We start from the raw sequence: 15,202 nt of genomic DNA, 5'->3' as shown, positions 1-15,202 counted from the left end.
ACTGTTGTCTTGGAACGTTCTACACAAGGAAAAAAAATTAACATCAAAGATGGAAAAAAAAACAATTTCATATTCAAATTTCTCAATTTATAGAAAAGTTCAGATAACAGACATCTTTTAAACATTTCATCACACAAACACACACGTGTTTGAGCGCCAACTATATTTACATCCGCTAATCCTTACCTTCACCATGAAGGACCTCATCTTATAAGATTTGACCATTCTTAAGAGATTAACGAAGGGTATATTATTCTTGACTGACAGATACAGATTTCGATACTTGACCTGAGAATCGAGATTGTAGCTGTGGCAACATGTTTTTGGCCACGTTTCTCAAATATGATATTGAAAAACTTGAGAATGTTTTGATCATTAACAACTGTATACATAAAAACCATGTTTAGCAAATATTTCAGAGTAATTCCCTTCAGTTTTTGGCATATAACAACGACCTATAGTCCATAAAATTTTCCTTAGAATGGAAGTTTGGCGAGCACGTAAAGGACTTTCGACCCAACAAAACCCTCACCATAGATTGGTTACTACTCAAGGTCTATATACCTTGGTCTAAAGAATACCAGGTCAGACCGTCTCAGCGTTACTGCGCATATTTGTGACGTTTCGAAGGGTCACTACGGGAAATGTTTGCCACACCCATTCTCTCTCTCTCTGTCACGACCTTGGGTTGAGAGAGGTCCCGTTAATCTTCAGGTACTGCTGAATTAAAGGATTGAATCCGGTCTAAGAGAGCTTCTTTGTTCTTCACTCTGGTTAAGTCAAATACTGACTGATGACATTTTTTTACCTGAACCTCGGCCAGATTGCAGCCTCGTGACGTCATGGGTACTACTACTATAGTGTGGTTCGGATCCCGTCGCTAGGTAACTAATTGGTTCCTGGCGGCCCTGGCCACGTAACAATATGTAATCGTTCGGGCCAGCCCTAATACTTAACGTAACGATGTATATATATATATATATATATATATATATTATATATATATATATATTATATATGTGTGTGTGTGTGTGTGTGTGTGTGTGTGTGTGTGTGTATATATATACATGTATATTATATATACTATATATATATATATATATATATATATATACATACGCACACACACACACACCACCACATATATAGATATATATAATATATATATTATATATATATTATATAGATATTGAGAAAGAAATATAGTTTGTCCGTTTATAGAAATGCTGGAATTTGAACATAACCTTCAGCCCAAAAGCCAAGCGGCGGTCGGGGCTTATGAGAGACACCTGAAAATAAGGTTAAAACAATTGTTAGGAGAGGGTGGAAAGTAAGATGAAAGGAAGAGAATATGAACGGAGGAGCCGTGTTTCCAAGTCTTCCGTTTTATTCTCTTTAAAGAGAGACAGTGCTGTTATTCATAGCAGTGTTTCATTTTGATTTTGGCAGCCATGTCTCCCGTTTTGATCTCATCCTCATGAAAAAAAAGAAAGGCAGACAAGATATGCATGAAATTGTGGTCTTAATTGACAAGGTGAATCTGCGCATGCTTATCTTTTTATATTCTTTCCATTTTGTACAGGTAATTATTTTTTTTATTCATAACCTCATGCAATTTTATAAATAAATGGTTATGAAAAATGTAAATATACGTGTTCGTTCTCTTGTTTCGTTAGTTGTGAGCTGCGTCTAAACTTTTAACGTCTCGGACAGTAACTATAGGCCTAACCACCTGTGGCATCATGTCGATTTCGTACTATGCTTGTTAAGCAATATTGTTCGTTTTTAACAAACAACCAACAGTAAGTGAACACTCACTGGTATTTTTTACGTTTTAAACAAACAACCAACAGTAGGTGTATACTCAAGTATTTTTTATGTTTTAAACAAACAACCAACTGCAGGTGAACACTCTGGTATTTTTTTACTTTTTAAACAAACAACCAACTGCAGTGAACGCTCTGGTATTATTTACGTTTTAAACAAACAACCAAAAATCAGGTGAATTTTCTCTGGTACATTTTTAACCAAAACAGGTGAACATTCTCTGGTATTTTTAACGTTTCAAACAAAGTTAACAGCCAACAGCAGGTGAACTTTCTCTGGTAGTATTTTTTACTTAAACAAGGGTGATTAAATTCTTTGGTATTAATTCTTTTCACTGATTAAATAACAATACTATTCAATGCTAACAAGATTATTATTAACAACACAACACGATATTATAACTTGCACAATAATAATAATGATTTTCTAATGACTGTGATAATAATCAAGCAAATATGAGGCAAGCACATTAGATTTTTGAAAGAAAAATTAACTTTTTAAAAATTTTTAATAATAATAATAATAATAACATAGGAAGCAGACCCTCTCTCAAGCATACTTTATTAAAAGTAATGGCTACTTCAGCAGCATTACACTTGTAGAGATTCTTCTCTATTTTCCGAATAGCGGCTTTTTCCGTGCTACTTAGACAGGCTAGTAGAGCGCCTATGGAGGTCATGATCAAATACAGAGCCAAAATTGGTGTATATATTTGAATTTTACAGATAAACTATGATACCATAGTTATCAAAGTCATTAACGATATATATATATATGTCTCTCTCTCTCTCTCTCTTTCTTGAAGCAAGCAAGCTTTCGTCTGGAGCTGCCAGACATCCTCGGGCTGGGAAGCTGAGGGTGGACTGATCTTGAAGCGGTGTCCGTCCTCGTTTATATTTGGAGTTGACAGCAGGGGAAGCCGCCCCATGCTGATCTACTATTGGCTGGTGGCGTAGGTTCTTCGTTTTCATTGGTGGCTTGAACCGGGTCTCAAGCCACTTTCCATGCGTTGATGGTTTCAATACTGTAAGTCCTGCCAGCCGCCTAGACCTCCTTAGCGGCGCGGTTACGTCGATGGGCGTTTTCGCTATGCTGCGCGGGACGTCACGGCTAACTTGATTATGATTGGCTGCGGGAGACGACGCCCCCGAACGAGATACTCCCGCAGCCAATCATAATCAAGTTAGCCGTGACGTCCCGCAGCATAGCGAAACGCCCATCGACGTAACCGCGCCGCTAAGGAGGTCTAGGCGGCTGCAGGACTTACAGTATCGAAACCATCAACGCATGGAAAGTGGCCTTGAGACCCGGTTCAAGCCACCATGAAAACGAAGACCTACCGCCACCAGCCAATAGTAGATCAGCATGGGGCGGTTCCCCTGCTGTCAACTCCAAATATAAACGAGGACGGACACCGCTTCAAGATCAGTCCACCCTCAGCTTCCAGCCCGAGGATATGGCAGCTCCAGACGACCAAAGCTTGCTTGCTTCAAGAAAGAGAGAGAGAGAGAGAGACATATATATATATCGTTAATGACTTTGATAACTATGGTATCATAGTTTATCTGTAAAATTCAAATATATACACCAATTTTGGCTCTGTATTTGATCATGACCTCCATAGGCGCTCTACTAGCCTGTCCTAAGTAGCACGGAAAAGCCGCTATTCGGAAAATAGAGAAGAATCTCTACAAGTGTAATGCTGCTGAAGTAGCCATTACTTTTAATAAAAGTAATAATAACAATTATCTTATTATTAAATAATTTTAGGTATGAAAACCAACATTGATAAAACAATTATAATAATAATACCTTGATACTGATGATGATCCTCAAGACTTTTAATCTGACTCAAGCTTATCCCAGCATCCTTTTATTCCGGGTTCCTTTAATACGGTCGTAAAATTTCCTTTTTAATCCCATAACCTGATTCTTTCCAGACACACAAAAGCTGAATGGATGTTGTGGATTAAGTTGACCTTGTGTTTGGAAGAGTTCGAGTCCTTTAATACATATCACAGTTTTTCTACAACTTTTAAGAGATCCATCTCAGATGAAAATAAAGATTTAACGTTCCCTACGATAGTCTAGTTCAGTACAATACTGGAATCTTAATGTACTAAATGTTTTCGAGCTTTATTACGTACACATAAAGCTTTAACTTGAATTCTTTATATAATTTAAATTCTGATTGAATCAGTTTATATTTGAACATTATCAAATGTGGTTGTCAGGTTCTTGAAGATATCTGTAGCCTGGCATCGTCATTCTCTCTCTCTCTCACTCTCTCTCTCTCTCTTACCATATTGTTGTAGAATTGATGAATGTGCCAAACATCAAATATTTCATAAAATAATATTTTTCTTCATTAAAACAATTTCTTGGATGTTAGGATAATGAAACGATAAAATTAATAGACATTTTCTTTAAAAGAAGGCACTGTTTTAGTAAAAAAAAAAAATTGTCTTTCTCCCTTTGAAAGTACTCGTGGACATTGAATATGACTTCTCGTGTCTGAGCACTTAATTGCTGTCGTGGGGAGCCTTACATCTTAACTGTCACGCTTGGGCATCAGAACCAAAGTGATAAGCTACTTACCTTCCTGACCTGAGACAGAGAGATGTGGCAAGTGTATGCAAATCTACACCGTTTTTTCGCCTTAAGTGAGATTTAATGAATGAAATTGGCGCAAAGCGGCAACGTCGGAAACCTACTCTATGTTTCATGACATTCTGGACAGACTTATAGTAGAAGAGTCTTTTGATGAAGGCGATAATGACGATGACGATGGTGGATGACTTGGGGGGATTATTGGGATGAAGTGGAGGACCCTCCATGGCTCTGCCTCCACTCCACCATAATCATTATCGAGAAGGTCGTTGTCGTGCGTATCATCGTACCCCTCCTCCTCCTCCTCCCAGCAGATCCCCCAGCCAGATCCTCCTGAGTGTCTATAATGTGCTTCAGGTACCGTGCATCTCTTTCGGGAATAAAGGGTAGTAGCTTTTTCAGATGAGCAACTTTGTCTGCCTTTATTACTCTGGCTTCAGTTGCTTGATCTTTCGCTAAGCAACTGCAGTTAGGGGGTCGTTCAGATTCATTGCGAGGCAGTATCCCCACCTATATTCAGATTTTGAACAAAATCTGCGAGCATCTATGAAACTTAAAGGCTTACGATGAGTTATATTTTCTTGTAATAACTTCAAATCGTAAAAATGGTCTTGTTTCATCACAGTCACTTTTTGGGTCATCAGTTGTTGCACACTTTATGGCTTGGCAGTAGCCTTTAAAGTCATAATATTTTACCATTGACTTTTCAACATTAGCGAAAGAAGGATGGCAAGCTATGCATGAATGGCCAGACACTAAAGAAATAGTGGGTTAATTTCCTTAAACCTGCATGAATGAATTTCACGCATATACATACAAATTAAGAAAGTGTTTTTTTTTTGTCCTGAGCAATTTTCACTAATAATATTAAGTTTAGTACAAGTGTTGCCATTAGCCTTCTTCTCATCAATCCATCGGAGAATACAGGAGACAATTTCATCCCAGACGAAAAATTCACTTTTATTTTCTTTTAAATTGTGAATGCAGATTATACATCAACACCTTCATGAGATAATGGGCACTGGAGGTAGAAATTCAAGGAACGGGAAGGGTCTGCTGGAGATCTATAGCTATAGGCTATTCAAGGTATCATCGGTCATTATCTCTGGCGAATCTCTTCATAAACTGTTGCATTTTCTTAGCCTTATCCTGGTGCTACTTTTCCTGTAGGGCTTCCTTATCATCTGCAGTTGCTTGCGAAATTTTGACCCTCAGCTCATTGCAGATGTTGCAGGTATCTATTGAGGGTGGCATGAATCCCAGATTCATCCGACGAAAATGCATCCTATTAAAGACATTGTTACCTTCCTCTCGCCGAGGTAATTCACAGTCATTCAAAATAGGTACATTCGATACAGCTTCTTAATGTTAAGATTACCAAGAAGGTACCTTGAAGTTTGACGGGCAATTTAAGCAAGGCACTAAGGAGCTAATTTTGTGGATAAACTTAGTATTGAAAATGTGTTTAGGTATGAAGAAAAATAAGAATTTTCGTGCAATTAATAGACAATAATATGGTTAATGTTATAGAATATGTTTTCACGTTGGTTGGAGAACATATTCTATAACTATACTCTAGCTACGAAAGGTTGAGACTTTCCTACATTAGCAGCGTTGACACGTCTCCCATCTTGCCAAAGGAGGTATTTAATCCTAATCCAAAAAGGTACATTTTCAGGATTAACCTTCTTGAGGCTAAGGTTAATCCGGAGAATGGACATATACGAGCGTACTGTCCAGCTATTTGCTTTAATTCACAGCGACTTCGTTTTTAAAGTAATATATGCCATGTGTATGTTATGCTTACGTTTAACGTATTTACTTATATATATATATATATATATAATATATATATATATATATATTTATATATAATATATATATATATATATATATATATGTGTGTATATATATATATATATATATATATATATAATATATATATATAAATATACTATATATATATAAGGTATATTTATGTACACACACATATATATACACACATACACATGCAAAAATTTAATTGGTTTCTATATATATATATATATATATATATATATATATATATATATATATATATATATATATATATATATATATATATATATATATATATATATATATATATATATATATATATATATATATATATATATATATATATATATATATATATATATATATATATATATATATATATATATATATATAATGTATATGTGTGATATATATAGCCCTAATTAGGAAGGCCAAGTAGTATAATGTTTCGATCTACGAGTTTTGCTTTTGTACCGACGAATGGAGGGAGTGACAGACAATCGAGACAATCCTCTTATTACTGTGACCACGGTGTGACCCGCGGCGTCACTTCCCTTAATCATCAATACGCGAGAAAATGGCAGCGCCGCTCAAAATTTTGCCAAATTTACCAAATTGTCACCCTTTTTCCTGAAAAGTTTGAACGAGTTTAAGAAAATGTTGGCAGAAGTGCTAATCACCCTCGAGTCTCAACCTTTTGTAGCCAGAGTTATAGTTACCGTGGGAATTGAACGAATGTGTTCAAGCACTGTTAACATCGTCATCTGGGATTCTTTTGGGGCAGGGATGGCGGCCACGCCAATGCCATCTTTCAAGAGGGTATTGGCCACGCAGATCGCCCATGGGCATCCCCGTTCCCCGCAGCCAATACCGGCCTGTAATGCATTGGGGACACGTGTCTCAGAAACGTTCAAATGCTAAAAAATCCCTTGAAACGCACACCAAATTGTTGATCACCGTAAGACAGCCTGTATTCGTTGGTTGCTTTCCTATGCTTTGGCTGTGCGTCAGGGTAATTCTACAGACTACAGAATCGTTCCGCACGGACTGCAAAGAACGTAACCGCGGATACGACATCCATTAGGGATTGGGGCCGTCCAATGTATTTCGCCGTATTTAGTACTGGCCCCCCCGGGGAGGGGTTAATTACAGTCGTCCGAATAAAATGACTTAAAATTCTTGTTCAGGAGGTAAAACTGCATAGACAACCGCAACTGCCATAGTCTAGGCCGCCGCGGAATAATACTGTAGATCTACCGTCACTTATTCCAAAATTCACTAAGAATAATATTCACAATAGGATGAGTAATCTTGGTAAGCAACCATCGCCATTTGCCTGTCCAACACAGCGATCACTTACGTACAAGTTTCGGAGTGGTCCTAGAAACATAAGTTTGGCCGCTGTTTTGCAATTTTTATCATTGAAAATGGTTTCTTCATCCAGGAATGGCCAGTGGCGGCTCGTGGCTATCATTCATAAGGGTGTTGTTTATTACATATTTTTTTCTTATTCTCTCTCTCTCTCTCTCTCTCTCTCTCTCTCTCTCTCTCCTCTCTCTCTCTCTCTCTCTCTCTCTCTCTCTGAGAAAGGCAGCAGAACCGCTGCCGAAAGCTATTATTTGAATTTACCAACATTAATGTGGTTATCATATAGTACATATTGTTTCAATTCATTTTTTTTTTTTACAAAAACAGAGAATGGTAATAATTTTCTAAGGAATATTGATAATCTATACGGAATTTCTCATATTCATGTATATATTCATAATTTTTTGCATATATATGATATTATAGGGGGTGGCCGCAGTTCCACAGCTCCCACTGACGAGCCGCCAGTGGTAATGCCGTAACGTCTCCTTTCTATTGCAATTGTTCTAGAGCAAATGCAGAACTAGAGATATCAATCCGTTGAATGTCGACGTATCGTCAGAAATACCGCATGCTACTTGCTACTTACGTATATATGTCCCGTTCACGTCGAATGCACAAACATAGATAGAATATACAAGATGCATGCAGACGCGAATGCCATCTCAGTAATTCCATGTAGAATATTATGAATTTAATTTGTATACTGTTTATAGAGTAGTTTTAATGCTTTCCTAACTTGAGAGGTACCTACTTTGTATTCTCGTAAGCCACGTGAACATTACTGGCCGTATGGCATTTTGTTGATTACAGTTTTCATGATAGTTAATGAGATAATTAATAAGATTGAAACTAAAAGTTCCTGGTAAATGTCTATTCTGCTTTCAATATTTCAAGGTGCGGGGAATTCATTAAATGGCTCTAACTTTTTTTTTCTTTATATGACAGTTACTCATGTATAGCCGCCAGTAAGGAATAATAACCCTGAGATATTTTGATATATATGTTGAGGAAAGAATTATTGCACCATTGTTGCACACAAAAACTTAAATATTTTAAACGCTCAAGTCTTCGCGAAGATGACAAAACTTTTCATTCATTCCTGCAAAACCGGTTTGCCTCCGGAATTGTTTCGGACCAGACAAAAGTGTTAAGGAGGTCTTTCAAAATTGTTATGAAACGTTGTAATATTTAATTCTCGCCGTCGATGTCTTTCGTTGAGGAATGTGTACTTTTGACCAAGGTCTAAACTCTAAAGAATACTATGTGCGTCTACATTCTTCGAAACCGTTTTTCTAGTTTATCATTATTATATATTAAATATCACAATTTCTCAATTATGTTTTGCTATAACCAAACGAAGTTCTTCAAAATTTTGTTGACAACGAACGTGTAATTTTTTTGTGTTCAATTAAAGATCATGGTAACATTTAAAGTTACCGCCATGATCCGCTTACCGTTAGAACAGGTAATGCCGCCGACATTCAATGTTTTAATTTGAATATGCCGTAAAAGACGAAGCAGCACACCTAGTAAGAATATATTGTGAAAATAAATCTAAATTCAAAATTACCAACAATAAAATGAAACATCCTACAATTCTGCGTTAAATATAAATTTAATATAGGTTAGTGGCATCTATCCAGCTGACATGGGTACGAAGTGCGTGATTGGCTAATACAGTTTAATCGCTCGTCTTGTTTATAGTGGTGCGGATTTCAAAGTGAATTTTTGTTTGTTTGTATTGACATTGCCATCGAAATTATGTTCTCCAAAGCCAAAATAAAGCGTTTTAAACGAGGAAGTTGGTGAGTATGGCATTGTCCTGTGGTTAACATTATATTAGAAGCTTTAATATCAATGAAATGAATGAAAATGAGACCAGCGGAGAGAGCTGGATGTAGGAAGCAAGCTTTGCTTGAGGGTGACAATTTCCCTTTGCAATAACACTCTTAGTCAATTGAACTGATCTCGATTATTTTAATCCAGATTTTAAGCCATGAACTCTAGACGCTAGACTAGAATGCCAGAATCTAGATGCCAAGCTTGCCGGGGTAGTATAACCGAGCTTTACCCTACATACGTTAGCCATTACCTAGGATGGGTATGCGCAGCCTTCGCTATGCTGTTAGGCAATTGCTATCAATGTTATTTAAGGACCAATAACATTTTACTTCAATCAATGGTAATACATGTTGGTTGATTCAGGAAATAAGCCAACAGGTCAGGTAAATGGCTAGGCCAACCGACGAAGCTGAGGGAAGCGTAGGCTCAAAGTTTAGTAGTACTTGGTTAGGCTTTGCAAGCCAGCCCTATCTACTACATAAAGTACATTGCCAAGTGTAGTATAAACGCTTTTGCAGTTGTGTATAAGCATTTTATATACCTACTATACATTTTCTTTTTTTTACACAAATCTACCTAAGGTATGTGTACCCTAGATACAAATTTATAAATTTTTGGTAGATCTGAGTAGCTCCAAGTCGGGTATTCTTTGGAACCGTTGGCTGTGATTAAACCCCCCCCACCCCGGGCTAGTAGGTACTAAACACAGTGAAATACATTTGACCTGCCATTTCCTAGCGGCTTTCATATTTGTGTCACTGTTCCTTGCAGTCCGTTCCAAGTTTTTACTTAAAAATACGTACCACTTTTTTTATGGGGACTATCTTTTTTTTCTTTTTATCATAGTTATGAAATCATTTTCATTTGTTTAATTTATAAATTCATCACCATACATATTTATCTCAAACCAAACTCTTAATAGGGTAAAAAACTGCATGGTACAGGGATGGACCATGTACGATCAATGTGTACAATCCCAAGAAAAATACATTATAACGCGTCCGACGTCGATAGATGGGCATCAGACGCGACTTGTTGTTGGTGAGAAACGGAGCTAAAGACCTCTACTCCGGTGTCAGAACGCTTATAATGTACTTTTCTTGGTGTACACATTGATCGTACATGGTCCACCCCTGTACCATGTGGTATTTTACCCTAGTTGGAAATGTTTTCTTATTTCATAGATCTTTTTTAGATAGTGACCCCCAAAGGGTTTTGGGTTAAGAAACTACTTAAGTTTCTTTAGACCCAATATGAATATTGTGATCAGACATGCAAGTGAAGCATAGGCTATTGGCTTTTTGAACCTAGAACAAATTGTAAATCAGGTGACAGAGCATTTGAACATTATGCACCAAGACTTCAGCAAAATAACTGCCTGAAGTGAAAATCATACAAGAAGAAGGCAAATTTAAAAAAAAAACACTAAAGACCTTCCTATTATGCAGGAGCTACCATACTGACTGTGAAAACACCAAAAACATTTATAATATAAGACGTACATTATTTAAGAAAATGTAACATATGTCCACCAAGATGGAATCATCCTGTGGAGGGCTGTACATAAAACCAAACAAGTAAAACTAATATTTCTTGGTGGTCATTAACTTTATATTTACAGTCTTTTATTTATGTTTTTACGGTAAGCCCTAACAGGCTTGTACTAAATACGCTGCAAAGGTGGATACAAGTACATACTGAGTTAAAACCCGTGGGGGTTCACTATCTAGACTATCTAGCAAAGATGGTATTTCACTGTGAAAAATGTAACCTTTAGCTAAGTCCAAGCAGTCAATGAAATCCCTCTATAGCATTTAATATTGTGTGGATGCAAGCTTTCCTTTATCTTGATTGGTAAAATTATCTTCGTAATTGTATGTGATTATGATTTTTCCACAACAGGGATGACATAATCACAGTCTTTTCCCTAAGTGGAAGTCTGTAACAAAAAAGGGATAATGTCAGAAAATAGAGATCAGTTTTGAAATTTCTAACAACCATGTCTTAATTAGTTAAAACTGTGATCAGTTTTGGAATTTCAAACGACTACATTGTGACAAAATCATTGAGTGGAACAGTAATGCACAATGTAATCATTTATGAGTCAGGTGGGAATTTGTACTGTTGCAAATTTAGTTCTAAATGTTGGAGAGTTTAGTTCCAAATGTTGGTGAGTAAGCAGTTGCCACTGTAAAGCGTTGCACAAGTTTTTATCCGTGTCAGAAGCAGAGCATTGATGCTGTATTGATCAAGAGAGACCCACAAGTTTGAGGACGTGTTGTTCAGTATTCGCATCTAAGGATTCCAAACTGTTTACGTAGAGGTATCTCATCTGCTTTTTATTATGGATAACACTTTTGTGTATTCTTGTTGAAATTGAGAAAAATATTTTTTATGGATATGTGGTTTGGTTCTTGTCTAATCACACATAAGGAAAAGCTGGCATATAGCTCTTATGGGTAAGTCACAACCATAATATGTCCAAGGATGCAAGTGATTGGAGAAAGTATAGTTTCAAAAGTAAGTAATAGTTTGAAAACATGTATTGTACCATCCTTTTTGATTTACCATATCAGTTTGCATTGTAGTACTGTACTCTTGGTAGTTGGATGCTCTATGGTCACCAATGAAGCAAATGCGTGAGTAAGAGGCATCTACAAACTTGCTGATTTATTCAGATAACAGACAGACAGGTCAATAGCTATTGTGAACGGAAATGTAGTGCCTGATACCAGGCGATCAAAAACAGAGGTCATGCACATTCATTTGTAATAGTGTTTTTTGACAGATGGAAATATACATATGAACTGATACACAAGACATGACTAAAGTTAAGATACATATGGCTGAAATGCTGACATTGTCATGCATATGATGATGTTAAATGTCATGCATATGATGATGACAATTCATTTAACATGACCATAAAAGAAAGGAGATATATGTAAAAAAGATGTGTGAAGCATGTTGTGTTTTTTGTGTCCACGAGTTTACACGCATAGTTGTTATTGTGAAGAGATTAGCTGGCCAGTGCAATGGAGGTGCGTGGCATCCACGTGGGACTACAGGGTCATTGGTTCAGCTTCTTTGGGTTGTGGTGTTGATGATGATGATGTATATATGAAAGTTATTCGTTTTGGTGTCAGGAACTGTTAATATTTAGGTTTTTTGTTTGTAATACCAATCATAAACAGCTAAATGTTACTACTGTAGAGTATATATATAGTAGTTTTAGTACATAGTATATATGGTGTCTTCCTCTTTTAAATGCTTGTTTACCTGTATTAATTCTTTCAGGATGTGCCCCCCCTCCCACAGCATACAACCCAAAAAATAAAAATAAAGGAACCACCTCGTCAGTCACCTTGATAAATCGACCCGATGGCAGAATGCCAAAGAGGTAAAGTTTCCATAAAAGTTTTCTTGGTTTTCGCTATACTAATTACAAAGAGATTTGGAACAAAGGTATGTGAACAGGAAACATAGGGTAATTAATGCATGAGGTCTTTAATTTATACAGTATTTACTGTTGTCTACTCTCTGCCTTGTACACAATGAGAAATGCACATGTATATACCTAAATTTGGAATTATGTGAAACAAACAGTTTGCTTTTATTTTCATTACTTGTAAAATCACATGTAGATTACGTACTTTTACATGTTCATTATTGCTCTTATTCATATTTGTGGATCAGGTTTTCATTAATTAGTATGTATTATACAGATAGTACTTGCATTTATATTAAGCATGGCCAGCACACCAAGTTATGTTCAAGAATTGTAACTCACTTGATGATTTTTTGTACTTCTTAGGTAACTCCAGGCCCAGGAACATACACTGGTTCATTAGTAACATCTCCAAGTAAGCAACGCTCCACATCATCAGCCAGACTAAATTCATCTACTTGTTCCAGCACATCAACAGCCTCTGGCAATGGCGTATTTCTAAGTGTGAGTTGCAAGTTTATTGATAATGAATGTCTGGAATTATTGTATCTGATTATAGCATTGTATATTCTAATGTCTATTTTTATATCTAATGACAATCATTGTAGTACTGTGTAAACTACTGTATTTTGCATAAATACTCTTTTTAGGCTTTATCATTCTCATGTATGGTTAAGTATATCTGATGTAAGTTGTTGGTTTACATATACCTTTACTTTTGATCATTGTCTGAAGGGGTGATTATTATTATTGTCACTGGAAATAAAAAAGTCAATCAGTACCACTAGTTACCTTCTCAGTGAGGTAATGCCTGGTTCAATTCATGTGGCTTCACCAGGGAATGTTTATACTCTATGTTGAGGTTTTTCTTATATGCACTTAATTCTAAATGCTATATACAATATTATAGTATATACTCGATATGCTTGATATTTAATTATGAGCAATTAATTGTTTTTATGTACATTGTTTGGTTTGTTGTATTAGCCTGTACCTGGGAACACAATTTTATTGGTTTAGCATTCATTGAAAGTTTTTTCAGATTACCATAGAATTTTTAAAGATATTTTTTTATCAGCTTTAGTTGTTTGCTCAGTAATAATTTTCCTAGGCTGGTTAGATAAATTTTCTAGATAAATAAGTATATTCATGCTTTGGGGATACCTGTACTTATATCTTTTCAATATTTATGGATAATTTTCATTGCATTTCCTGCATAGACATTGTGTGTTGATCACTATGCTAGTAACTGTAAAAAGAAAAATACTCTAACAAAAGGAGTGCGTAGTTATCAAATCGTTGTTTACTGTAAAGAAACCCAGTGGAGTTTATCTTCAAAAGGAACAAATTCATTGGAGCCTGTTATCAATGTATATATTTTACTGTAGTACAGCACTCAAGCTTTAGATTTATATGTGAAATTCAGTCTTGTGTTTTATTATTAATAAATTCATAATAATAGATGATTAGGTCAGAATTTTATGATGCATCTCTTTTGTCTGTGGTTTCTGTATATTGTATACTGTGAATTATGACACAGAAATTTAGGTATATTAGTGGGCACAACTGTTGATGGAAGTATATCTGATGTTTAGGCATGTACTAAAACTTTTAGAGCTGGAGAGTTTACAGATTTATCACATTGCAATATCAATAATAATTTTATCTTATGATTTTATTATGTTCCATGTAAACAAGTTACAAAAACTGTCATGGGTATTATATTTATATAGTACAGGCAGTCCCCGGGTTACGATGAAGGTTCCGTTCTTGAGATGTGTCGTAAGCCGAAAATCATTGTAAGCTGGAACATTGTAAAAAATCCTAAGAAAACCTTACTTTTAATGCTTTGATTGCATTCAAAACTATATAAACTGCATTCTTATTGCATTTTTCATCTAAAAACCCTTCAAATATTGATTATTTTGCATTTTTAGTGTCATATTTCTTCTGTGAGATCGGCGTTGTAGGCGTCGTAACCCTGGAAATAATTTCTGATGAATATAATCGAAAAGCGCCTTAACCTCGGAATGTCGTAAGCCGAATCCGTCGTAACCTGGGGACTGCCTGTACTTCAGTTTATAGTCAGGTGTTTTAATGTTGTCATACTCAGAAGAATATACTGTATATATGTATAAAAGAATATTTAAGTTTTAGAAAAATTTCCTGCCCACCATAACTTGATCTCTATTCCAAGAACCTGGAATGGAGATTGGTCTAAGTAGCAGGTTCTCATGTCTTCAAGAATGGAGTTCCAGGACTAAACCATATGGTCACAAACAAGGG

At 36.0% G+C, this 15,202-nt stretch overlaps 1 long non-coding RNA gene across 1 annotated transcript in view; it reads left to right on the top strand.

Moving 5' to 3' along the window:
- LOC135202601 (uncharacterized) overlaps positions 1-15,202 on the top strand; it is a 46,872-nt gene that overhangs the window by 31,533 nt on the left and 137 nt on the right. Inside the window, exons 2-3 of the long non-coding RNA XR_010311768.1 lie at positions 12,766-12,868; positions 13,283-13,420. This is a non-coding gene — a long non-coding RNA (uncharacterized LOC135202601). The remainder of the gene's footprint in view (positions 1-12,765; positions 12,869-13,282; positions 13,421-15,202) is intronic.

This window comes from Macrobrachium nipponense, chromosome 30 (assembly GCF_015104395.2).
Source record: "Macrobrachium nipponense isolate FS-2020 chromosome 30, ASM1510439v2, whole genome shotgun sequence".
NCBI lineage: Eukaryota > Metazoa > Arthropoda > Malacostraca > Decapoda > Palaemonidae > Macrobrachium > Macrobrachium nipponense.
Note: the sequence above shows the minus strand (reverse complement) of the source record. Positions and strands in the feature narration are given on the sequence as shown.